General features: G+C 41.5%; 1 protein-coding gene and 1 long non-coding RNA gene across 4 annotated transcripts in view; one reads left to right on the top strand and one right to left on the bottom strand.

Moving 5' to 3' along the window:
• Positions 1-27,283, bottom strand: part of GABRG3 (gamma-aminobutyric acid type A receptor subunit gamma3) — a 309,531-nt gene that overhangs the window by 98,068 nt on the left and 184,180 nt on the right. The gene's annotated exons all lie outside the window — the stretch shown is intronic.
• On the top strand, positions 9,871-14,516 carry LOC307214498. Its single transcript, XR_013838160.1, has 3 exons — positions 9,871-9,925; positions 13,434-13,559; positions 14,038-14,516. It is a non-coding gene; the product is annotated as an uncharacterized lncRNA (long non-coding RNA).

Raw genomic sequence — 27,283 nt, forward strand, 5'->3', positions numbered from 1 at the left:
GATACATTTTAAATAAAAGGACACAATCTGCTCATGTAAAAACACGCTGATTTTAATGTCCGCGTGCTGGACTTAGAAGGCGATTGGGCCGGATCCGGCCCCCGGGCCTTAATTTGCCTACCCATGCTATACACTGTATAGTATACAATGATCATTTTATTCCACTTCCTCGCCTTCAAATTCCATTCTAGCAGCAACTTATACATTTTGGATAAAATTTTAAAATCATTATTTATTATTTCAATCTGAAATTTTGAATCCTTGTCAGCATAACCACCTTCTTTAATATCTTTCCTAAACATTTCATTTATTTGAAAATAATGCAACCAATCATATACATGTTCTTTAACCTGTTCGTATGATTTCATTTTCCATTTTCCCCCTTCTTTAAATAACAATTGACCGTATGTGATCCAATTGCCTCTCATATTAATTTTCTTTATACTCATAACTTCTAATGGAGATAACCAGTGTGGTACTCTAGGTTCTAATAGGTTTTTATACCTATCCCATACTTCAATTAAAGGACCTCGGAAGATGTGGTTCTCAAAACCTTTATGGATTTTCTTTTTCTCATACCATAAATACGCATGCCATCCAAATCTGTTGTCAAACCCCTCTAAGTCCAATAATTCCTTATTTTCTAATTTTATCCAATCTTTCAACCAGCAAAGGCAAGATGCCTCATAATTTCAAGTCAGGCAGGGCATAGCCTCCTCTTTCTCTCACATCTGTTAATAACTTAAATTGAATTCTCGGCTTTTTGCCCTGCCAAATATATCTTGAAATCGCTCTTTGCCACTCTTTAAAAATCCTATTCCCCTTAATTATGGGGATAGTCTGAAATAGAAATAACATCTTTGGAAGCACATTCATCTTAATTGTGGATATCCTGCCCCAAAATGACAGTTTCATTCTTCCCCACACCTCCAAGTCCTTTCTTATTCCATTCCATACTGGTTCATAGTTATTCTTAAATAATTCTATATTTTTGGGAGTTACCCATATTCCTAAATATTTCACCTTTTTAACCATCTCTATCTCTGTTTGCTGTTGCATTATTTCAATTACACTTTGATCCATATTCTTCGCAATCATTTTCGTTTTCTTCTTATTTAATCTAAAACCTGCCACTCCTCCAAACTGTTCAATTTCCTTCAATACTTCTTTTGCTGTACTTGTTGGTTCTTCTATCGTTATTACCAAATCGTCTGCAAACGCTTTGATCTTATATTCATTTTGGCCAATTGTCACTCCTTTTATTTTCCTATTTTGTCTAATCGAATTTAAAAGGACTTCTAGCACCGTTATAAATAATAGTGGCGAAAGTGGGCATCCCTGTCTTGCTCCTTTTGATATCTTTATTTCTTCTGTGACTACATTGTTTATAATCAATTTGGCTTTTTGTTCTATATATATTGCCTTTATTCCATTAAAGAATTCTTTACCAACCTCCATATATTCCAAGTTTCTCAACATAAAATCCCATGCTATGTTGTCAAAGGCCTTTTCCACATCCACAAACTACAATATGGCTTGTTTCTCATTCCTGGCAGACAGATATTCCACAATATTGATTATATTTCTTATATTATCTTTCATCTGCCTGCCTGGAAGGACACCCGCCTGATCCTTATGAATGATTTCTAACAGTATATTTTTCATTCTTTTCGCAAGGATTCCTGCAAATATTTTGTAGTCTGTGCTTAGCAATGAAATCGGCCTATAATTTTTGACTTAAGTCTGAATCCTGTTTTGGAATAAATGTAATATATGCTTCTTTCCATGTTTCTGGGATGTCTCTTTCTCTTAAAATGTTGTCCATTACTTCTTTCAGTGGCATCATCAAAGTAGATTTCATTTCTTTGTAGTAACTTGCGGTGAATCCATCTGGACCCGGAGCCTTTCCCCTTTTTAAGTCTTTTATTGCTTCTTTTATCTCTTCTATTTCTATTGGGGTATTCAACTGTTCTTTTTTATCTGTCGGGATCTTGTGCACCTTTTTCTCCTTCAAAAATCTCTCTATTTTCCTCAAATTGTTCCTTTCTCTATTTTTATATAGTCTTCTGTAGTAGTCCAAGAATCCCTTTCTAATTCCCTTCAGATTGATTATCTCTTCTCCCTCCACTATAATTTTGCTTATTGTGTTCTGTTCCTTTCTTTTTTTGATTTGCCATGCAAGCCATTTTCCTGATTTATTCGTGATAAGTTAAGTCGGTAATGATACATTGGGCCAGAGATTTTGGCTATAACATACAATTTGAGGATTGGAAAAATTATGGAAAGAAAATTTAAAATTTACAGCATGTATGACGTTAAAAGAAAATGTTATGAAAATGTTTTACAGATGGTATATAACACTGGTAAAATTAGCGAAAATGTATAAGACATGTAACAAGTGTTGGAAATGTAAAGATAAAGAAGGCTCTTTTTACCATATGTGTTGGGAATGTAAGAAAGTGAAAGGCTTTTGGGAAAGGATATATAACGAATTGAAGAAGATTCTAAAATATACTTTTATAAAGAAACCAGAGGCCTTTCTGTTAGGAATACTAGGAAATGAGATAAAGAGAAAGGATTGTAAATTTTTCCAATATGCAGTGACAGCTGCAAGAGTGTTACTGGCCCAGAAATGGAAACAACAGGAAATACCAACGGTGGAAGAATGGAGAATGAAGCTGTGAGACTATGCTGAGTTGGATAAATTGACTGGGAAGATTAGATATTTAAGAGACCAAAAGTTCATCAAGGACTGGGGAAAATTTGTGGAATATCTGGAAAGTATAAGTGAGGGACAGATAATGCTAAAGGGATTTAAAGAAGCACTGTGAAAAATTGAGAAGTATTGTTTAAAGGGAATAGAAAAGAAGGGTATAAACAATGACAATATGCTCTGTGTGGCGTTTGCCCTCCTAGGTGTGTGACATCATACTGGGTTCATAAGGAAAGGGCTAACTAATTGTAAAATGACTAACCAATGGGAACCCAAGGGGAGGAGTTAGAGGGTGGTCAGTCTGGAGTTAGAGAAGAGTCAGAGAGGATAAGTCTGTGGGTTGGGCTAGTCTGATGTGAGAGAGTGAGAGAATCTGTTAAGAGGAGTCAGTCAAACAGTTGATATAATCAGTCAGAAGGTATTAGAAAGGTATAAGCCGGTAAAGAAACTAAAATTAAGAAACTGACAGGAATATTATCTGAGAAACCATAAACTTGTTAATGTTTATAAAATAAACTTGTTTATTTGATTCAATTTTAACAACTGTCTGGAGTTTTACCTGAGAGTAACGGGTTGGTGGCAGCAGGGAAGCGAGCACAGTGGTGGCACAGGGATCAATAGACCGTTAAACGTCCGGGGACCCTGTGTGATCGCCACACTCTGTTTCCCTTTTTTGCCTTTAAGATAACATAGAATAGAATAAAAATAATAGAAATTCAGAGTTGGAAGGGACCCTGAGGGTCATCTTGTCCAACCCCCTGCAATTGCTTTCGATTCAAAATATTGTAAACTGCTTTGTTTTTTTTTAAAAACAATCAAGTGGTATTCTGAACTAAAGAAATACAATGTTGTGTGACAGAGAGACCAAGTTGCATTTACATTTGTAGATCCCCATCTCCCCAATAGGAGGGATGTATCCTTGTTTTACTGTGTCCACTATGACAACAATGTCCATCATGACAAGGGATGATTTCAGCATTTCAGCAATTTAATAGCTTGATGGCTCGGGCGATTATTTTAGCTTTTAGTGCCCACCTTATCTATCTCCAGGTTCATCTTTGCAAGGGCTTTCTCTGCCAAATTGCCTTGCTTTTCTACCAACAACTGTCAAAGCTATCAGGGAAACAGAATCTGACAGTTTCCTGGATAAGCCCCCACAGCAAGACAAAGCAGTAGTTATAGGTGCTCTGCTTCTTGAAGCCCAGGTAGAATTACTGGCCACTGTCCAAAAGAGTCAGACAAGTCAGGCAGGGGAAATGCACAGCCAGAGGTCTTTTCAAAGGTGTTTTTTATTCTCCAGCAGACCACCTGGATGAGCAGGCAGGCTGGTTTTAAATAGAACAGTGACTTGGCTGCTCTACTGGGTGATCAGCTACAACGGGGCAGTGGGGAATCACAATGCCTCCGACTGCAGACATGATTCTTCTCTGCCTTTACAATGACGTGCCTAAAATTGCACCTTACCTGCAGGTCATTCGCCAAGGAAGACCCTGGTGGTTGCTTTTATAGTGGCTATTTTTGTTTTTATGGAAGGGGAGTCAGGAGACTGAGTCAATCTACAGCTACCAGAATAAACCTCCCTTTGTGGAGACCTCCCATATGGACAGTGTGTTTCTGTTGTTTATACGGCAGAAGCTGGTTGCATTTATTTAATCTAAAGACTTATACAGTGGTACCTCAGGTTAAGTACTTAATTCGTTCTGGAGGTCCGTTCTTAACCTGAAACTGTTCTTAACCTGAAGCACCACTTTAGCTAATGGGGCCTCTGCTGCTGCTGCGCTGCCGGAGCATGATTTCAGTTCTCATCCTGAAGCAAAGTTCTTAACCTGAGGTAATATTTCTGGGTTAGCGGAGTCTGTAACCTGAAGCGTATGTAACCTGAAGCATATGTACCCTGAGGTACCACTGTACTGTTTTGGGAGGCCTCCTTTTCAGGATGCCTGCCAGCCAGTCAGTTATACCTTTCTCCATGGCACCCCATTCTATCCCACTTCCCCCCACTTTTCTATTTCTCTCCTCCTTGACAAGACACTTTTACTGTGTAATCAAAGAGTTTTCTGTATTGGTGGACTTTTGCTCCTACATTTCGCCCCATAAATTTATGCCACTTCCAAATCCTAAGGAAAGGGGAGATCAATCCATAAGGAAAGCAGGAATGCTTGCACTAATGGAACAATCTCCTTAATCTTATGTTGAATTCCACCCTTTGGCCTTCCTCAAGTCCACTGACACCTCTCTTGTTCCTTTGGCTACAGTCTGTCGACACTCATCAGCTCAGTTTACTCTTAGAGGGAATAGCAGTTTAACATGCTAAAATATGAAGCTGTCTTTGAGTGGTTCTCTAATTGACACTTCCCATTGCCATCATTTATAATTTACTTTCCAATTAGGCAAATAAAGTGTTCTACCTATACATTAAGCACAAGCTAGGCAGGCTGCTGCTGTGCTATCCAGTCTTCATTTAGTAGCAGTTTCCACTCTGATTCTAAATGCAATATGTGGAAATAAATGTAACTAGTTCTGTAGGACAGAAGGCAACTGTGTATTTATGCGGGGTGGTGGGTGGTGGAGAGACACGCACAATTGTTGCATGTTTACAGATGCAACACAACAGCTTTTAAACAGGATTTTACACCCATCAGCCCTTTATCCCCCATAAAGGCCACAATCTCCTGTATGGTGAATACACTAACCAGGTAACTCTATACATATGTGCACAGATGAGAGTTCTATGGCAATTACTCCAGTGTAAATGTATATAGCACCACTGGGCTTCACATGGTCATCTGCTATTGCTTGTAGAGAGATTTTGAAATTAGGCAATCTGTCCCTTCCCAGGCAGCCTGCTGGGTGGGAAGGAAGACAGAGAGCGGGGGAATAGGGTGGCATAAAAAGAAATTCATATAATTCATATAAACCAGCTGCAGCTGCAAAAGCAAAATCCCTGTGTCTTCTGCATTCAGTGGTATTTCAAACATGTCTAGGGGGAAATCCAGCGGCATCACTTAAAATCTTCCGAATGTCATTTCCATTATGCCTGTGTTACTTATCTTTTTTGTATTATTATTATTCTGAGACCTCACTTTTAAACTTGCTTCACTTTCTATCTTTCAAATCCAGGACTAATAATCCATTCCACAGCTGAGCACACAGAGGTACAGGCTCACAGCTGAGTGCATGCAGACAGCCTGCTGCTGTGTATGACAGTCTGTCGACTGTGTACAGTTCCAACATGGTAAGAAGAATAGAAGAGGGCATATCATGGACATAAGATCAAAATACAGTGGTACCTCGGGTTAAGAACTTAATTCGTTCTGGAAGTCCATTCTTAACCTGAAACTGTTCTTAACCTGAGGTACCACTTTAGCTAATGGGACCTCCCGCTGCCACCGTGCAATTTCTGTTCTCATCCTGAAGCAAAGTTCTTAACCTGACGTGCTATTTCTGGGTTAGCGGAGTCTGTAACTCGAAGCGTCTGTAACCCGAGGTACCACTGTACCAGCTCTTTCTGGACCCCCCAAAGGGAATGATTTCCCCAGGTCTGCCCTCCATTTTGCATCTATGAAGTTACTGATCATTTGATCAATCATGGTTGGAAGGGATCTCTCATTTCCAATTTATGAACAGGTTTTGCTATTAAATATTTCTCTCTACTGAAGCCTTCCAATACCTTTCAGTATAAAGTACTTTGGGTATATATAGTTCTCAAAGTTCAAGTCTACCAAGACATAATCAGTTGACTGTTCCCTTGACTTATCAAAGTTTTTGTTGGGGAATGAGTTTGCCTTTATGGCTCTTTACTCGTTTGTCTCCTGCTTCTGGCAAATAATGCAATTCTATAAAAGCACCAACGTACGAAGTACATATTAACATTTTGCAATGCTTTTATTTCACATTCACCTTTCAGAGTCTTTTATTTATATGAATACACTGTTCATAAGTATCTTGAACTGCCTAACATTTTATTTCCATCTATACAAGGAACCTGACTTTTAAAACACACCCTAGTCAGTTATTAGGTGGTTAAATCTCACTCCAAAGGTAGCACTATTCCTGAGCACCTATTTAGTTAGAAGTTTCCAAGAACTGATTTGCATAATTAAAATGACAACAGCTATTTAATGGAAAGGAAAAATCAGAAGTGCATTTAGAGTGTGCTCCCCATTCTTCCTTTGAATTGCTGGCTTGCATCCAAGCCACAGTTGTGAAGGATATTCTTCTGCACCCACAAGGGAAGAATATTTTGGTCGCCTGACACCACTGTGCTGTCACATGCTATGTCACGGTCCTCCCCTGGAAGACCCAACTCTCATTTTCTTCTGGGGAGGAGGTTCTGGCAAACCAGCTTTTCCCTTCAAGATGGGGAATGGTATTCTCCTAGGGCAGGAAGTTCATGAATCCCACATCACAGACCTTCCAAGTGCCCCTGTTTTCCAGGACAGACTCGGATTTACAGAAGCCACCCTGGTTTCTGATTTGATCCCAGAATGTCCCTCTTGTTTTTAGGACATCCCTATTTTCATCAGAGAAATGTTGGAGGGTATGATCTCAGGGTTCTTAGCAAACCAAAATACAGAAAGCATGCAACAAATCCATTGTGCGACTAAACTTTCAATGTTATTTTTGTAGTCAGGGCTACTGCAGAAGCTGCACAGTAAACTTGGCGCAGGTCCGGAGGTAGCAAAGAAAAGACTCTGATTCTGGAGGAGCTTTGATGTACATTCCCACCCACACATTCTGATGGGGATCAGTTCTAATTAGAACATCACATGTAACCACCTGAAGTGTAGTGGAGAGTGAAGGAGATGCAAAATTTCATTTCCCAATGAATAATTTAATATTTGCAAGGCGTGCTTTAAAGGGGGAGAAGCCATGTAAGCAACAAATCTTCCCCAAAAACATACAAAAATGTGCCTTTTTATTCAAAATAGTTGAGTCAGAAAGATTGCCCTGGCAGCTGTTTTCATGGCAACCACTCTGGACATCAGCCATTAAATGAAGAAAAAGATGACCTGGAATAAACTCAAACATCCCGAGCATCTGGAAGATAAAAGGACAGGCTTCTGTACCTTTTCTTGCCTAGTCCTGTGACATTTTGGGAAGTACTGTATGTGATGGCCTTAACACCCGAGGTTACTGCTTAGAATTCGTAAGGACCAGAAGCAGCTCATTCAAAGGAATGGAGCTGCCACACTGGGTTTCTGGAAGGAGGGCTGCTATTGGTTACCAGGAGGGAGTGGGCGGCAAGGCAGCAAGCATATTGGCACAGTGCAAATGTATTGGCAGATGGAGTAGATTGACTCTACTGGTGTGTTTGCACCACACTAATCTCCTGCCTTGCCCCAACCATGCCAGTAGAGTACAGTGTGCCCCACCTAAGGATAAAACATTAACTATGGTTGGAGAAAGGGGACACAGGTGGTGCTGTGGGTTAAACCACAGAGCCTAGGGCATGCTGATCAGAAGGTCGGCAGTTTGAATCCCCGCAACGGGGTGAGCTCCCGTTGCTCGGTCCCTGCTCCTGCCAACCTAGCAGTTCAAAAGCACGTCAAAGTGCAAATAGATAAATAGGTATTGCTCTGGCGGGAAGGTAAACGGCGTTTCTGTGCGTTGCTCTGGTTCGCCAGAAGCGGTTTTGTCATGCTGGCCACATGATCCGGAAACTGTACGCCGGCTCCCTCAGCCAATAAAGCGAGATGAGTGCTGCAACCCCAGAGTCGGCCACGACTGGACCTAACGGTCAGGGGCCCCTTTACCCTTTCCTTTATGGTTGGAGAAAGGTCCTCCCTACACTTTTATGTACCTTTCTTTCCAATGAAGGTGGTGGGAAATTTAGTGATCCCCCCCCCCTTTGGAGGGAGTCCTTTAGTAAACATGCATTCATACAAAGAGGCCTAGTGGCTTTCTGACCACTCACCTCTTCCTTTTCAAACTCCCCGAGATGCTAGGAAGCATGCAAATGAAAGCTTATGTCAGGGGGTAGGGAAACTACAATTCCTATCATCCCTGGCAATTGGCCATGCTGGCTGGAGCTGGCTGGAGCTGGAGTCCAAGAACACCTGGAAGACCACAAGTTCTCCAAACCCTAGTTTATGATACATTTGTTTGTCTTGAGGCATTGTAGGACTCGTCGTACCATTTCTGTTTAATTTGAACACCAACTTGTCATCAAAATAACTGAAGGGGCAGGGAGGCAGCTTAGAGGTGGCAGCTGAAAGGTGAAAATGGCTTGTCTGCTTCTTATTTATTTCTAGAGAATGTGGAGTTACTTTTCCTCAGAAGCCAGTTTTCCTCTTTTGAATATGAGGTGGGCGTTTTGACAAGATTGTGACAGCCAAATCCTGAATTTATGTAATCTCTGACATTAATTTCTTCACAAATTTATGATGGGTTCCAAGATTTGCCTATCACCTGCTATCATCTGGGGCTGGTAGATTTACAGTTAATCAGAACCTGACATACATTAGACTTATTCAGAAACGCCTGCTGTAATTATCACCATGTTTTTCTTGCCTATCGTATATACTTGCTGATTGGGCCATGTTTCTTGCACCATCTGTTATTGCACAGGGGAGATAAAGGACACTTTCCCAAGTATTTTTTAATGGGAAAATCCATATTTCAGATCAGCATACAAATCAAGATTTCAACGAATATTGTATCACACTTGTTAATACATAATACCTATTTAATATCTCCACAGCACGGAAGGCTATGCATATATTTTGACTGGCTTTGATGAGCTATTCTGATGTCACAGTAAGACTTCTTGGGTAAAGATGTCGTAGATCTTTCTCAGGAATGACACTGAGGGCAGATTATTGATATGAAGTCTCTCTCTCTCTCTCTCTCTGTGTGTGTGTGTGTGTGTGTGTGTGTGAGAGAGAGAGAGAGAGAGAGAGAGAGAGAGAGAATGCCCTAGAGCTGCTGAAGGGGCACTCAGTTGATGGATGCCAAGAGCCATCCCTTTGAAGTCTGTTCACATTACAACAATTTGCATCGACCATTGCAAATGAACTTCAAAGGGGTTTTCTCTCAGCACCCATAGCAGATCAGTGTTGTCAGCCAGTGACCTTTCAAGTTGGCACCAAACATCATAATAACATGGTAGCCAGTCAAAGTTGGCCCAGTGGGGGGGGGAGGAGCAGTGGGAAGGATATAGCCCATTGGCTAGTTCAAGGTTTCCACCTGTGACCTAGATGGAGTAGCTAGGTAAAGGTAAAGGGACACCTGACCATTAGGTCCAGTCATGGCCGACTCTGGGATTGTGATGCTCATCTCGCTTTATTGGCTGAGGGAGCCGGCGTACAGCTTCCGGGTCATGTGGCCAGCATGACTTAGCTGCTCCTGGCGAATCAGAGCAGTGCACAGAAACACCGTTTACCTTCCTGCCAGAGTGGTACCTATTTATCTACTTGCACTGGCGTGCTTTCGAACTGCTAGGTTGGCAGGAGCAGGGACCGAGCAACGGGAGCTCACCCCGTCGCGGGGATTTGAACCGCCGACCTTCTGATCGGCAAGTCCTAGGCTTTGTGGTTTAACCCACAGCGCCACCCGTGTCCCTTGATGGAGTTGCTAGGAAAGGTCAATAGGAGATCTGGGATGCAGTATCATCAGCTGACCACATCCATCTCTATTTCTCTGTTACCTGTGAGTTGGATTAGACATGATTGTTCTCAGTCAGTGTCTGGATACAGTGATGGGCTGGAAGAAAGTGAATGAGCTGAGAATGAATCCTGTTAAGCTGGAGACTTTGTGAGTGAGTGTTTCCCAGGTCCAGATGTTAGGGAGCTTACCAGTTCTGGACCAGGTTGCTCTCCCTCTGAAGGTGCAGGTATATAGTTGGGGGTGCTAGTAGACTCATCTTTTCCACTGGAAGCCCAGATAGCCTTCATGACATTTGTGCATTATCTACATTATTATTATTATACAAAAGGGCAGTGAGAATCTTTTGAAAGGCTCAGAATAGCAAATGTAGTTTTGCCTCCCCTCATGCTGCTTTAGAATTATGGAGTGCAACATTCCACCCAAATTCTTGGATGTGCTCAGTTCTATTTGCACCGCTGTTTGAAAGAAGCTACTGAGGAACCTGTGCCACCCTCAAGTTTGCAAGCAATATATTCCACTGAGATTGTACAATAGGAGAACTGTAAAAGGTAAAGGTAAAGAGACCCCTGACCATTAGGTCCAGTCATGACCGACTTTGGGGTTGCGGCGCTCATCTCGCTTTATTGGCCGAGGGAGCCGGCGTACAGCTTCCGGGTCATGTGGCCAGCATGACTAAGCCGCTTCTGGCGAACCAGAGCAGCGCACGGAAATGCTGTTTACCTTCCCGCTGCACGGAAATGCTGTTTACCTTCCCGCTATTTATCTACTTGCACTTTGATGTGCTTTTGAACTGCTAGGTTGGCAGGAGCAGGGACCGAGCAATGGGAGCTCACCCCGTTGCGGGGATTAGAACCGCTGACCTTCTGATCGGCAGGTCCTAGGCTCTGTGGTTTAATCCACAGCGCCACCCGCATCCCCTGGAGAACTGTAGCATGTCCAAAATTCTCACGCCATTACACTGAAATCTGTTGGTAACAATGTAATAGAACGTCTCAGACACTTCCAGTACGATTCAAAAAGGAACTACAGAAATAGATTGGCAGCCCATATGATAAATATTCAAACAATCAAGGAGGGGGCGGGGAGTGAATTCAGACTTCTCAATCTGGACTAAAATATAAAAAAGTGTGATGAACCTATACTTTAACTTCAGGCTTTTTTTCCAACAAGCCAAACATATATGGCCATCTGGATAGCCTGGGAGTCTCTATAATTATATTATGCTTATTCTACCATCTGTGATTTGCTATGTGCCCAGCGCACAGCAGCTAACACTATGTCAAAACAAATCCAATTGTTCTCTTTCGAATACTATAGCTACTTTATGTGGCACATCCATTATTCTATATGTGGAGCTGTGGGGCTATTAACTATAAACTGAAAGATGGTAAGAGATAAATGGCAATAGACTTTCATTAAGAAGCTTTTCCGTAAGTAACCAAACACACACAACAGCAGATGCTTCTGAATGTCATGAGCCTTTAACTATCTCCCAGTGACACATCATAACTAAGAACTAGGGGTAGGGATGTGCATGTATTTGCTGAATTATGTACATTATCAGGCCATTATGCATAATCTCCAACACACCTTGGGGAATGTGCAGATCTTGACTGCATTTTGTGTATTATACATAATGTCCAACAAGACTTGGGAAGTACCTTCCCCAATAAACCCACAAAGCAGCTAAGCAGCAGATTTGGTCTGCCAAAATTGTCAGCACTGATCATGTATGCATTTCATTACAACCAAGGATTAGGAACTACCTGTACAGCTTCAGCTCATGCACATAGGTGCATTTCAAAGGGGAATTTGCTCACTCCATAGTGGCAGCAAATCCCTATTTAAGCTGAAACTTCTATTTAAACTAGGCTGCACTCTAGCAATGCTTCAAGAATACGGAGGTTCCATCCTATTTTCATTTGCCTAGAGATTCACATAAATTTACTCTAAGGTTTAGGGCAGGCATCCCCAAACTCGGCCATCCAGCTGTTTTGGGACTACAATTCCCATCATCCCTGACCACTGGTCCTGTTAGCTAGGGATGATGGGAGATGTAGTCAACAGCAGCTGGAGGGCCAGGTTTGGGGATGCCTGGTTTAGGGTATATAGGCAAGTTACAATATTACTGAGGTGACAAGAGTGATCATTTGGGACAAAACTGAAATAACAGCGCTTCCACTATGTCTGGTTGTTAGGGTTTTATTTGGAGTTCACACTTTTTTACTGCCCCATTGAAAGTGCTTTTTGGTTTTTGCCACTTCTTGTGTTCTCTGGCATTAGAAACAGAAACACCTGGGACACAGAAGTAAGACAGGTCAGAGACTCTACCTCCATTGCTATCAGTTGGTCTGAGTGAGGCTCCTAGAGATTACGCATATGAGACTTACAATGCAAAGTGAAGGTTAAGTAAAAGCAGTAGCTTCGATAAGATTTGATAAGGTGTGGAGTTACACACACACAGAATAAGAAAGTAGACTTCAAGTCATGTACTTTAGGGGAGAGATCTAAAATAAGACCATTTTACAATTCGGTAATACTCAAGAGGTGCTTCACCCTCCACAAACATTCTATCTGTTGAACAAATAACTTGATATTCCAATGAATGACTGATCTCATAAATGTCCTTACAATAGCTTTTAGATCCCTTCAAATCATTAATTGCGTATGAGCAGGTAGACTGTATATGTGCTATAACAATGGAAGCCTCAAAACATTTTTAACCTAGAGGTGTGTGGGATACCAATTCAAAGGTTTCCTGATCCATAGGGTCAAGATCAATTAAGAGACAGCTGTTGCCTTTTAACATACTTTAACAGCCTGTAGGAGTCACGAACAAGTGTTTAAAGAGTAGTAAAAGATGCATATTTTTATACCTTGCCCATGGATGAAGCAAACTATACCCCCATGGTGCTTTTCAACATGTGAAGCATTTCCATTCATCCATGCAGAGAAAGGTATGAAGATCACTTGCACATAGTTATGCACAAGTTTGCATTATGATTTTTGTATACCCAGTACACACCAATATCCAGTAGACACTTCCCACCACTTTGCAGAATGTGAGGTGCACATGAGATAGCAATGAGCAGGGCTTATATGTTGCCCCTAGGAATGGAAGCGTCTTCAGTATTGGAAGAGTGAAACTTTATAGAATCTGGGAGACAAGCCCTCTCTCTCCTGCACAGACTTCATCCATTCCATTTCACCGTGCAGCACAGCTCCTCTTTCAACACAGGTATTTAACAGGTAGCTTTCTCCACTGGTTATTTATCTTTATGGTATAGTATGGGTGTTTCAGTTTAGTAGATTTTATCTCCCAAACCATCTGGTTGCCTAATGGACAAGATTATTGACATTTAGGAGGGGTGGCTGTAAGAAGCTCTAAGCCCATAATACAGAACAGAGTAAATAAATGAACACATAGCTCTCACATAGCTGTGAGAAAACACCTAGGGATGGAGATATAGATGATATAGATGATATAGATATATATTCCAGATCAATTAAAGCAGGCAGGACAGTTTATACCTCTGGAAAAACGAAAGTTCCCCAATTTTTATCATTTAAACCTAATTTATATCCAAATATCAGACTCTGAAGAGAAACAACTGAAACCCATGCAGATAGATATACGTAGCTTATGTGTTAATTAGACAATGGCATGGCTCAGAATTTTTCACTAGTGTCTGTACGCCCATCCTTCTTCCTCCCAGGTATCCAGGTGGTTTTTGTTCTATCCTAAATTAAATCCAACTACCTGAGTAAAATTTAATCAAGCCTCTCAAGCCAGGAGTTTGGATTCCTTTCAAGTGAGACTGCTAAAGATTCAAGCGTTATCCACTTTTCACAAGCAGATGAATGAAAACTGATAAAGTCTAATCTACTGCCACCTGGGATTTTCTTCAATCAACAAATGAAGTCCATCTGTACCTCTCCTCCAAATCATAATCTCTGCTAACAATCTCAAGCCTGCTCTGCTTTCTAATTATTTTCCCAACAGCAAAATAAAACTACTAATATGATTGGTCACTCTTTCAGCCCTATATGCAGTAAATTAAAGGATGCAGAAAGGCTTTTACTACCCATGTCCCCAAACTGTCAACATCAGAACAAAAAGCCTCTCACCCTCAAGTGCAGGAATATCTCCCAACTTTGTACAGAATTGTTCTGAGGGTTTTAAAAAACAACAACTATCAAGCAGTGTATAAAGTTTATGAAATAAATAAACCTCTATGTCTATCTCTACATATTTACATCTATCTATCTCTATGGCTTTTTTTCAGCCAGAACTCACCAGAACACACAACAACAATAACAATAACAATAACAGTATAATTTATTATTTATACCCCCTTTCATTGTGATAGGAATTTTGTTTACAACACCATCTAGTTGGGTTTCCCTAGCCACTCTGAGAGGCTCCCAACAGAATATCAAAAGCATGACAAAATATCAAACATTAAAAACTTCCCTAAACAGGGCTGCCTTCAGATGTCTTCTAAAAGTCAGATAATTGTTTATTTCCTTGACATTTAATGGGAGGGCTTTCCACAGGGTGGGCGCCACTACCGAGAGGGCCCTCTGCCTGGTTCCCTGTAACCACACTTCTCACAGTGAGGGAACTGCCAGAAGGCCCTTGGAGCTGGACCTCAGTGTCTGGGCTGAGCGATGGAGGTGGAGAAGCTCCTTCAGGTATACTGGGGCCGAGGCCGTTTAGGGCTTTAAAGGTCAGCACCAACACTTTGAATTGTGCTCGGAAACGTACTGGGAGCCAATGTAGGTCTTTCAGGACCAGTGTTGTATGGTCTCAGCAGCTACTCACAGTCACCAGTCTAACTCAGTTCTGGCACCTCTCAGGTGGGTGCCATTGTCATTTTAAGAGAACGAGGGAAGCATTCATTGTGAGTTCTGGCACCACTTTTTCTAGAAAAATTGCACTCTGTCATCTATCGATCATCTAACAGCCAGCACACAAAAGAGAAATTAAAGCCAGTCACCTGTGGGGGAGTTCCCTTAACCTTTTTTCACCCTCCATAAGAAACCCCAAAGGGTCACTTCTTCCCTTGGGGGCTGCCCCATTGGTGGAGACCACCTGTCAATAGTAAAGGTAAAGGGACCCCTGACCATTAGGTCAGGTCGTGGCCGACTCTGGGGTTGCGGTGCTTATCTTACTTTATTGGCCGAGGGAGCCAGCGTACAGGTCATGTGGCCAGCATGACTAAGCCACTTCTAGTGAACCAGAGCAGCACACGGAAACACCGTTTACTTTCCCGCTGGAGCGGTACCTATTTATCTACTTGCACTTTGACGTGCTTTCAAACTGCTAGGTGAGCAGGAGCAGGGACAGAGCAAAGGAAGCTCACCCCGTCGTGGGGATTCGAACCGCAGACCTTCTGATCAGCATGCCCAAGGCTCTGTGGTTTAACCCACAGCGCCACCCGGGTTCCTGTCAATAGTAGCTTCCAAATAAATATGCTTCCCAACTGGAAAGGAGCCAGAGGTATGGCAGATTCTCTACTTTGCAGGCGGGACTAGGTTGCCAAACTTTCTGACCCTTCCAATAGGCTGCTGTTATGTTGCAGCATCAGAAAATGTTCTGGGAGGGCAAGATAGTGTCCACTTCCCAGCCTGTGCAATAGGAGGTGAGAAAATTGCAACAGTGAATAGCATCTTTCAGTAATGCTTTGCCCTCTTAGTTTATTTTTAATGAACATTGAAAACATTATACTAATAGAAATTTGAATCCTAAAACACCTGCAGTAAGCTTTGTGGGGTTTTTTGACCCATCCAAATGCAGCATTAAGAACAGTCTACAAATGAGGGTGGGAGGGGATGAAAGTCACAGCTAGTAAGCACCACTTGAAACAAGGGGTATCTGTGGGTTTAAATTTACAAATGTTTGCTCATATGTGAACTACGTGTTCATATTTCGATTTTTCACTGCAGGGGACTTTTACTGGCAATGAGACATCAATTGTATTTGGCAACTTACTAAACAACAAAAAAGCAGGCTCTCTTTCTTTATCTTGTTCACTTCTTTTTACCTGACATTGAATGTCTGCGGTAGAGCTTTTCTAACAAAAGCCACACAATCTCAATATCAGGCTAAAAGAGAGGGTCTTATCCCCACCCCCACTAAAAAAAAGAAAAGAAAAAGCTAATTGTACTGAGAGTTGGGACTCACAGCTGTCATCTTTTTATCAGGTCATTAAAAAAAAAAGTGCCTATGAAATAAAAATGCAGAGAAATCTAGTTAAGATTCTCAAAAAGAAAGAAACACACACACAAAAAAGGTGAGAATTAAAAAACACGTTTTGAACCTTTCCACCTTATACACAGCTGGCTCGGCGGTTTGACACCAGAGCCCACAGGGCACAAGTGTGAAGGCGCAGAAGTGTGAAGGAGACGATAGTTTCGTAGCCCTGTTCATTCCCTTGTCACCTTCAGGCATCAACATGACTTTCAGTCCAGAGCTAAGTATCTAGCCTAGCCATGGCCTGGAGCGAGGGTAAAAAAATAATAATGTTGCAATTTCTGCACAGCCCGGTGGCAACCAGCAAAGCCTTTCATTTGGAACATGCAGTCCTGGCAACTGCTATGAAGCAATGAAAACCGCTACAAATGTGAGCTGTCGAAGGAGGAAGACGAGCAAATATAGGAAGCATCCTAGCAGGGGTTGTGATAGCCAGAGAGCCATCCTTGTCCTGTTAATGCTGCTTTTTGGAATCACTGCCTTTGCGTACTTAAGCATTCCCTTTCCCACGTCCCTGATTAATTGCTCGAAACTGAGGCTCGACTCAAAAAAATATTCTGCATCAGAATGCTGTGTCCCACCGACTAAACAAAGCAGAGATCAAAAGAGCACATCTACATCATCAAAATGGCCAAAGGCTTTAAAGATTAGAGTAATGAAAAGCAGGCACAAAGGTTTCAAAGTGTCACTGCATCGCATACATCCACTACATCCTTTGTGAAATCAGAAAGTTATATTCAGTACTTTTCTTCTAGGAAAAAGGTGCTGGACCTGTGTACCCTCGAGTACCCCCAGAAAAAACACACACACTGGTTATATAAGGATGGCATCTTTTTCAAAGTCAGGTGTGGGTTTCCATAAGGAGTGCTGGAAATTCTTGAAGTCATCCCTGATGCCGAACCCAATTTGGTTGTGCCTTTACAAAGTAGGCATAAGCAGTACTGATCAAGGCACAGCTGCTGGCCAAGGTTGGTGAATCTCAGAGTTGTATCAGGTCATTTGAGGATCAAATATTTTTTAAAAAGCCTCTCTGCCCTCACTTGCCAGTGTCGGGTTCTGATCCAGACAGCTTGGTTTGTCCAACTTTTCTCACTATGAATATCTGTGGGCAGGAAGCTACTGCTACCCTGCCAATGTGTTCTAGCAACGTTTGGCAAAGCTTTTTACACCTCCTCCAAAAGAAGTCATCTAATGGTGTGCAGCATGCAGCTACAGGCGCCACCCAACTCCCATCAGTTGCTCTTTTCCCACTTCTACTTTTCCTTCCCCAAAGTATTCCAGCTGTTCTCCTCTTATACCTCCCCTCAGGGATTGGGGGGGGGGAATCCTCTTCTGAAAGCTTCACATCTGCTCTGCTCAAAATATAATATTCCTAAAGGCTCAACTAATCCATGACATATGGCAGTCCCCAAATGATCAATATGCATAAGGTATGCTCTGAGCCTTGTTTTCTCGGAGTATTTAATATAAAACCAACTGTGATCAAGAAAAAACCTGTCAGATCCATTTAGGTCCAAAGTGTGTGTATTATCATTAAAACAAAACAAAACAACAACACTTGAAGATCATTCTAAATGTTGCTGGGCCATTTATGGCTTCCAAAGAGGAAGACAAATGCTCATTAAGCAATCAGTTTGCCCACACAGGAAGACTATGGGTGTATGAAACAGCTGCTCCATGCATGGAAACCTACACAGGATGTTGCTATGCAGGCAAAGACAACACACTGGAAATTGGTTTTGTAGGGCAGTGTTGAATTCTGTGGCTAGAGGCCAACCCAAACATACAAATGCACCTATATTGCCATTGAATCATGTATATGTTGCCTGGGCCATCCATTCTGAGAACACTGACTCAAAAGACTTCATTGAAGGGGGTTTGAATGAATTCTTCTTCAAAATTGTGATGGATGGGACAGGAAAAGGAGGGACCACCATCAATTTTTAAGGGGCTTATAAAAAAAAAAAATACGTTCAGGGTGAATTGCTTTCCTTTTCTATTTCTGCTTTGCCACCATTGGAAGTAGCAGCAGTGTTCCTATGAATCATCTATACAGGGGAACCCTACCCATGTAGCCTCCTCATTCATTTTAGTACCACTCAAACAGTGGTTTGCTCGAACAATAAATGGTAGACACACACACACACACACACACACACACACAGTATCAAACAATAAAATTGAAAAATTACAATGTCAAATAAAATGGAATAGTAAAGCATAGCAGCACATTTCAAAAATATCTCCAGAGCAAGGGACCCCTCCCCACCCCGGCCAAAACACATTCTGACTTACAGTATGCAACAGCTACCCCACTAACACATACACACCATGGGATTGTTTGCTCATCAGGTGCAAGCAGGTATTTCAACAGTAGCTCTTGGCTCACCCTTTCAGAGTTGGCCATTATAAGATTCCAGAATAATAATTCATTCTTTACAAAAGCAGCATAAGGGAGGTCCACATTCCTTCTTACGTCTACCACAACCACTTTCCCTACTACAGGACTTAATCAGATAGTACCCTCTGCTTATCCAATCTCTCTCATCCCATGCTACTCCCATTTCTCACATGCATGCACCAAAACACATAGCACTCTAGCCACTTAATTGCTCAAATATATTTCACTCCCCATACCACTAATCACCAATCACTCCACCTACTCTGCTAAAATATACTGCAAAAATACCTGGAGATGACAAAACCACTCACTGACAGAACCATATACAGTAACATAACAAAGTCTATTTTAAACCTTTCTTGCATTCACAAACCCTCTTATGACAAATACATTTCTTTTCTGAAATTTCTCTCCATGTCTCTGTATTCTCAGTAATGTCTCCTTGGCTCCCACTGCTCATCTTAAAAATCTAACAGCTTGAGGGTTCTGACCGAAACATTAGATTAAATAAATCTATGCTGGTGTTTGTTTTGCCTATCATTTTTATTTACTTATGCCTATACATAAACAATATATCAGCCAGTTGGTGTGTGTGACACAGTGGTGTGGCACAACCATTCTGCTCGGTATCAGTGACTCTCCCTAGACATTAATGGCTTCACTCTAAGGTCCAGTTGCTCACAGCCTGACAGGACTGAAAATGAAAGCTTTCCATAACAAATGAAAGTGCTTGAAGGAAGGACGTTTTGACACTTAGAAAGAAAACTGTTTTAAGTCTTCTTTAGGGGTGTTTATAGCTGCTGATGCGTCGTCTTCTTGGTACTAAAAAGCAGGACAAATGGAAACTCTTGAAATCAATAGCACTTAACTTCCAGGCTACTCTATTTATGATAGGGGTGATAAGACACTTGGGTTTTCAACACCTTAGACTCTTCACAAAATTGATTGATCTTGGATCACTTGTGAGGGATGTCTCGTTCAAGGGCAGCAATCACACCAGGGGCATCAGGAGTTCCAGCTAATTTGAATATACCTACTTTGCAGTCTTTATTCCATTTCCAAGATCCATGTTTTCCAACGGCTACAAAAATTATGATTGGTTAGATTCCCAGCTGAGGCAGGGAAGAGCATTAACATAGCATGAAGAGCATATTGACAGCTGAAAAACTCACCCATGTCCATCATTTGACTTTAAATGTTCCAACCAAACCAGGGGCATGGTGCAGGTTTCCTATGTAGGGATCCTCATACTGGTGTCTTGCCTCTGTGCTTCTAGAGCAAAGTGTGCATATGTACCGTAAGTCTTGATCCACAGGCCCAAAGGAGGGCCTTGCATGAGTCATTTGGTGCAGGGATACCAAAGGAGGAAGCGAGAAATGGCAGGGTGGCCAGTTCTAGTGCTTTATTAAAGAAAGGTATAAACCAGGTCAGCAAACTTTTTCAGCAGGGGGCTGGTCCACTGTCCCTCAGCTCTTGTGGAGGGCCGGACTATATTTTGAAATTAAAAAAAAAAAGAACGAATTCCTATGCCCCACAAATAACTCAGAGATGCATTTAAAAAAACACACACATTCAACTCATGTAAAAACACCAGGCAGGCCCCACAAATAACCCAGAGATGCATTTTAAATAGAAGGACACATTCTACTCATGTAAAAACATGCTGACTCCCGGACCGTCCGCAGGCTGGATTTAGAAGGCAATTGGGCCAGATCTGGCCCCCAGGCCTTAGTTTGCCTACCCATGGTATAAACTTACAACACAGCAGCAGAGTCCTGCTGCCTTCACAGGCTCCAGATAGATGCTGAAGCAGTAAGTAGTTACGGGTAGGTAGCTGTGTTGGTTTGCCGTAGTCAAAACAAAATGAAAAAATTCCTTCCAGTAGCACCTTAGAGACCAACTAAGTTTGTTATTGGTATGAGCTTTCAAGTGCATGCTGAAGCAGTAAGTAGTAATTATGACTTGTCTGTGAGGTGCGAATATGTTAAGCATTACTTATACACAAAGCAAGCTGTATAAGCTGGCAGCAATTGCCCAGTTAACTCACCCCTGGCTTAGAGGCCCCTTCCCAACTGTCATCTTTCTCTCAGACCAGGGAATAGCTGACAGGCAGCCAGCATGAGAAGCATCTCCTCTCCCAACTAACTGAACCAAAAAGAGGGCTTCAAAGCTTCAAAGCATATAAATATATATGAGCTTATTATTGCAGCAACTAACAATTATCTTGACTACCAAGATGGCATTCACAGGCCTTCTGGTACACTTTCACTGTTTGGTTCTACACATTGCAAAACTCTAAGTTTGTTTCTTGATGCATGGGAGGAACTGGCTTGTTTTCTTAGTTCCCCTCCCCCCGCCACATCATATTATTTTATTATCTTCTTAATTATGCTGTTTTAAAACTGCATTTTACAGTCGTCTTCCTTTAGTAATATTTTCTTTTGAAATGTTTAAGATAATTTTTTTTGTTAACTTTTGTGCATTAAAAGTGCATTCTGCAATTGATTTCCTTTGCAATGTGTTATTCTGAACATCTTAAGGTAATATTTTAGCTTCCTGTTAATTATGTTGCTTTGAAGGCATGCTTTATCTTTGATTACCTTCGGTAATGTTTATTCTGGTTTGTTTGATGTTTTAATGTCTTGTAAACCACTTTGTGACTTTTTTACTTAAAAATATAAAGCTGTATAGAAATGAAATGAACGATAATAATAATATTATTAATAATAACAGTCTAGAAAGCACTTTCCCCCTAAAAATAAACAATTATATAAAACAGAAGTCTCAGGATATTCAGTACCTGATAGCAGAATTTGCATTTATGTGGCTCATCCGTAAACATTAAGATTGCCACTATTAGCCAGGAAATAAACACAGTAAAAAAAGGCTAGTTCAGCACATCGGACAGCTCCCAGGACTATTACCAGTCATTGGCTGATTCTGATGGTGGAGAGGGGAGAGATTTTGGTCTTATTTTCGCATCTAAAGACCAGCTGAATGCTAGATTCAGCATCTAATCCTCTCACTGAATATTAAGAAAATGTTATACTATGATTTTTATATTATTCCATTTTCTATTGGTGTGGAAATCAACAGAGTTGGTCACTGAACAGTCACTAAAAATAGAGAGTGAGAATTATCACTGGGACTTTAGGGCTGTGCACATCACTTGTAAATATCTGGTATGAGACTGTCTAAGGCTTATCCTCCTCAGCTTAAGAAATCTGACCTGGCCACTGAAGGAGGTTGTCTGGCTGCAATTTTGATGGAAACAACTGCTTTGTTTGTTGGTTTCAATCAATACAATCCCTTAGTGCAAATTCCCAAGTTAAGCCTCAGGTTTCTAAGCTGATGGGAGCAAGCTAATAACTTTTAGTTCAATGTATCTCTTGGGGCACAGACACAAAAAAAGAAGACTTAAAAGAGATTTTGAAGTAATTTGGAACAACGACATAAAGAAAAACCCTCCACTGTCTTAGCCAATGCAAACTTTTTAAAATGTTGAACATGTGTGTCTTTTAACTTGCAGGAGAGATTTGTCGAACTAAGTTTAGATCTGCTGTTCTAATCTCTATATCGGGCATAGGCAAACTTGGCCCTCCAGATGTTTTGAGATTACAATTCCCATCATCCCTGACCACTGGTCCTGTTAGCTAGGGATGATGGGAGTTGTAGTCCCAAAACATCTGGAGGGCTGAATTTGCCTAGCCTGCTCTATATGATACAATCAGGCTTTCTTTCAGCAGGAACTCACCAGAACTCAGTTCTGGCAACTTTCAGGTGGGCATCCTTGCCATTATAAGAGAAAGAAAGGAGGCATTCATGGTGAGTTCTGGCACCTCTTTTTCTAGAAAAGTAGCACTGGATGCCATCCTATAGATGTTTCTAGGATGAATCACACTGCATCTACTGAGACTTACTCCCAAGTAAACGGATATAGGATGGCAACCTGGTGATGACAAACAACATTTCACAAGTCCTACCCAGCTTCACCCTAGGCAGCAGGTTCTCCCTACCTGCCCTATATTACAATATACTGCTAAATGTTTTAACATTGCCTTTTGGAACTTGGAAAGAAGCCCACATCTTGATAACATTAATAGCAACCGATACGGATGACACTTTTGGAATATTTTATGAGCTTCAGGGACAGTGCAGCTGGTCTCTCTGGCACATGTATTACTTTTGGACTAGCTTCATTGCACATTGTTTTTACTGCCTTTAAAACTTTTTGCATTCCCCAGCCCCCAGGAGAATTAATCAGCCTCCCTTGGCCTCTCCCAAAATTCCTGCCTCAAGTCATTGGTGATGTTTGCAGTTAAAACCTGCATACAGCCTTCCCTGTCACCACCAGCACATGCACAAATTAGCATGTGGTCCTTTTCCATCTAGTTTGCAAAGCTGCTATGTGTTTCAACTGCACAGCTGAGGGTGGACCAGCAGATGCCCACAGAAACACCCGCTGCTTCAGATAAGCTCTGCGTGATCACATTATAGACCCTTCATCCATTATACTCTGTTGAGAGTTTCATATGGTTTCCCAGGTGGATTTTTGCAGGGAGAAGTAGTGGAATAAACTTGTATAGCTACATCTAAGCTTATGCAGCTCAGTAATACCATGTGACCACTGCTACTTTTTTTTTATCAAAACACTACTTTTTTTAAAAAAAGAAGCTGTGCAGACCTAGTACACTTTCTTTAAAAAAAAAAAAAGCAGTGGCCCCAGGGGCTGAATTTGGGACATTGTGCAATTTAAAAAGCCCACAGCTATTAACTGTGTAGCCATTTCAGAAGAAACAAATAATAAAAATAAAAATACTGAGAACGGTGGTTTGTTTTTCTTAAAGAGGGGTATAAAGAGATAACATTTCACAAAAGCAGACCAGACCCCAAATACCATATATTCCCCAGTAGTGTCTGACAATAGAACTAATTCACCATATCTTTTGAGTGAATAATTGGCAAAGAAATTGAAATACTCAATACACCAGGCTGTGTGTGTGCGCGCATGTGTGTGCGTGCGCATTGAGTGGGGGAGATTTGGTGGAGCCATCCCTGTGTTTGGCTCTGCCAGCTGAGCTGGCCTCCTACTTGACCCAAATGTACCCTTATACTGCAGTCCTGTACCTTTTTATTTGCAAGTAAGCCTCACTGAATTCAGCAGGACTTACATCTGAGTAGAGTTCTATAGGACTGCACTGTTAGATTCTTAACTGTGAATTGGCTGAAAGAGTTGGGTGAACATTTTTGCTTGCTGCAAAGAGCACACAGGTGATTCTTTGGACGCCACTACAAAGTGCAGGGGGATCCCTCTCTATGCTGGAGTGATTTGCAGATAGGGATCTCACTCTTGGCCACAGCTTTCAACCGGTTGATTTACAAGGCTGAAGATGATAATCTACAAATTGACCAGAGAGGGTAGAGCAATTGTGCTGCACATCACATCTTTTGAATGAGCAAAGCCATGTGCCGTGCAATCGCTCTCTTTGCCATCAGTTGGCCAGCGTTTTTCTGGCTTAGAAGAGAAGTAATGAGGCCCTAGTTGGTTAGGATGCATCAAATTCATGCTGTGTTCCCTAATTGATGGGATCACATCATGGAGGAGGAAGTAGCAACCAAGGAAAACAGTGGCTGTGAAAATGTCAAATAATAATCCCACAAAAGTTAAAAAGAAGGGGGGTTTAGAGGAATTTTCTGTTCCCTCTAAATACATTAGCAAGTAAACATTTGGTGCAATCCTGTTCTTAACCATGTTAAGAACAATGTTAACCATGTTCTTAACCATGTTCTTAACCATGTTAAGAACAATGAGAACATCTTTAAATTAATTCTGGGGAAGTAACAAAAGACAGGTGAACAGTGGAAATAGCTTGTCGTCAAGATGCAGTGTGCATGCTAATTAATTTCCCACTCCTCAGATCATTCATCTTCAAATAAGACAAAAAAGAGCTAACAGTCTGCACTGGGATGAATCATGCTAGGTGGGACAGATGTGGTTACCGGAGGACACCTGTGGTCAAAAGTGACTCATCTCCAGTAAATGTCAACTTTTAAACTTTGTGAGAATATAATTTGTTGTTTAGCAACAAGATCAGTTTCTGTCAATAACCACATCCGGCATCATCAAAATTATCATAGATCTTCTATGAAAGTGGCTTGATTTATTAAAGTATTTCTATATGCGGGTGGCGCTGTGGGTTAAACCACAGAGCCTAGGGCTTGCTGATCAGAAGGTTGGTGGTTCGAATCCCCACGATGGGGTGAGCTCCCGTTGTTCAGTCCCAGCTCCTGCCAACCTAGCAGTTCGAAAGCATGTCAAAGTGCAAGTAGATAAATAGGTACCACTCCGGTGGGGAGGTAAACGGCATTTCCGTGCACTGCTCTGGTTCGCCAGAAGTGACTTAGTCATGCTGGCCACATGACCCGGAAGCTGTACGCCAGCTCCCTCGGCCAATAAAGCAAGATGAGCACCGCAACCCCAGAGTCGGCCACGACTGGACCTAATGGTCAGGGGTCCCTTTACCTTTTATATCACTTTTCACAAAATGTATGAAAATTTAAAACAACAAAGCTACATAAGAAATACAGATACATCATATAGCAAACAAAAAGTAGGTGAGCTGGAGATCAAGATATTTGGCCAGGGTAAGTAGGGAAAAAACTGTTTTAGCGGGACTTACTTCTGAGTAAACATGCATAGGATTGTACTGTTACTTGCAACAAGCTCATTCAGATCTTCTTAAATGTAAGCTGAAGAGGCAATTCATAAAATGCTTTCTGGTACTTATTCTCTCTCCACTCGTGCAAGTCTGCTTACAGGAGCAGTGGAACACGAGCGATCTGGGAACTCATTCATTATGGCAAATGTGGCTTCAGGGACGTTTCGCTGTTTCCTTGATCACAGGATTTGCTGCAACTGAGTTCCCAGTTCACACGATACATTGCTCAGGGGAGTAGACCCAGTTGAATGAGAAAGGCAGAGAGAGGAATAAAATGTGTGAGTCAGTTCTGGTCCATAGATAAAAATAAGGAAGCAAGAACCACAACTGGCCAGTATTTCTGCTTTCCACTCTGCTTGTAATGAGTAACATCATTCCTATGGATCCAAAACTGCTAAAAAGCCTGGGAGATAAAAGAAAAGTATTTTCCTAGAGCTGAGAAAAATTGTAGTGTGGGCATCAGGCAAGTTTCCCCGGGGAGAGCATTTGAAAGGCAATTTCCCCTGATAAATAAAGGACACAAAGAATCAAAGGAGGAATGGAAGATTTATGAAGGAATACGTGGCACAATAGGAGTTTCAAACTCCTTTGTCTGTTACCAGACACAAGATGGAGGGAACACCTGGTGAGATTTTTTTTTTTTTTTTAAAAAAAGATTGTGCTAAAAAAGATAAAAGGGTTCTGTTAAATGTGCAATTAATATGCTGAACTTATTGAAATAAAATGAGGTTAGCAATGATAAAATCGTGTTTAAACAGATGAGACACCAACATGAGAAGATCCCCTGTTGTTAGGTTGCTTTTTCAATGAAAAATTACAGAAACATAAGGAGGAAGCATATTGTGAAATCATTCTGACAGTTAAATCATCTGCATACTTGGGAGAGCTCCCAAATGCAGTCAGTAGTATTTACTCCCAGGTAAGTGTGTGTAAGGCTGCAGCCTGAGGGTGGCAGTTTGAGGTTGCATAGCACAAATGCAGCTATTATACATTAGACTGCATTTTATTGCACTGTCAAAATACTTCCTTATGGAATACCAAGTTTGCTCACTCTGTAAGGTACACACTGATAGTTTATAAATCAACAACAGCCTGGTAGAAGTTTACAACCACAGCCAATCTCAATATTGCACTGTTACAGAGTCCTTTCATGAACTGTGTGCTAAACCACAGTAAATCAATCTATTGTTTTCAACTGGAAAGCTTGAAAGATAGATGCAGGAGTACCTGGTGTCCTGTTTAGGACTACAGTTCCCATCAGCACTAGCCAGCACAGTCAAGGGCCAGGAGTGGTAATCCAACAACAACGTTGGCTATTCCTGTCATACAGGAAAAGTTTGTGGCACAAATAAAACATTGATAGGCTCCCCCTCCTCTTCAGAGCTGTTTACTAGAGACTTCAGATGCTGTTTACTGGAGACTTGAGACCCCATGTCAACCTTCTCCATAGCTTTGGGGAGCTCTCATTATGCAAAAAGAAAATTGCCATTCAGAGGGCTTTCTGAATGTGCTTTGTATTGTGATGTTTTTATAATACACAGAGGTACCATTCTTTGTATGCCCATGTACTTTTAATAAGAACACAC

The sequence above is a fragment of the Podarcis cretensis genome, assembly GCF_951804945.1.
Source record: "Podarcis cretensis genome assembly, chromosome: 4".
Lineage (NCBI taxonomy): Eukaryota > Metazoa > Chordata > Lepidosauria > Squamata > Lacertidae > Podarcis > Podarcis cretensis.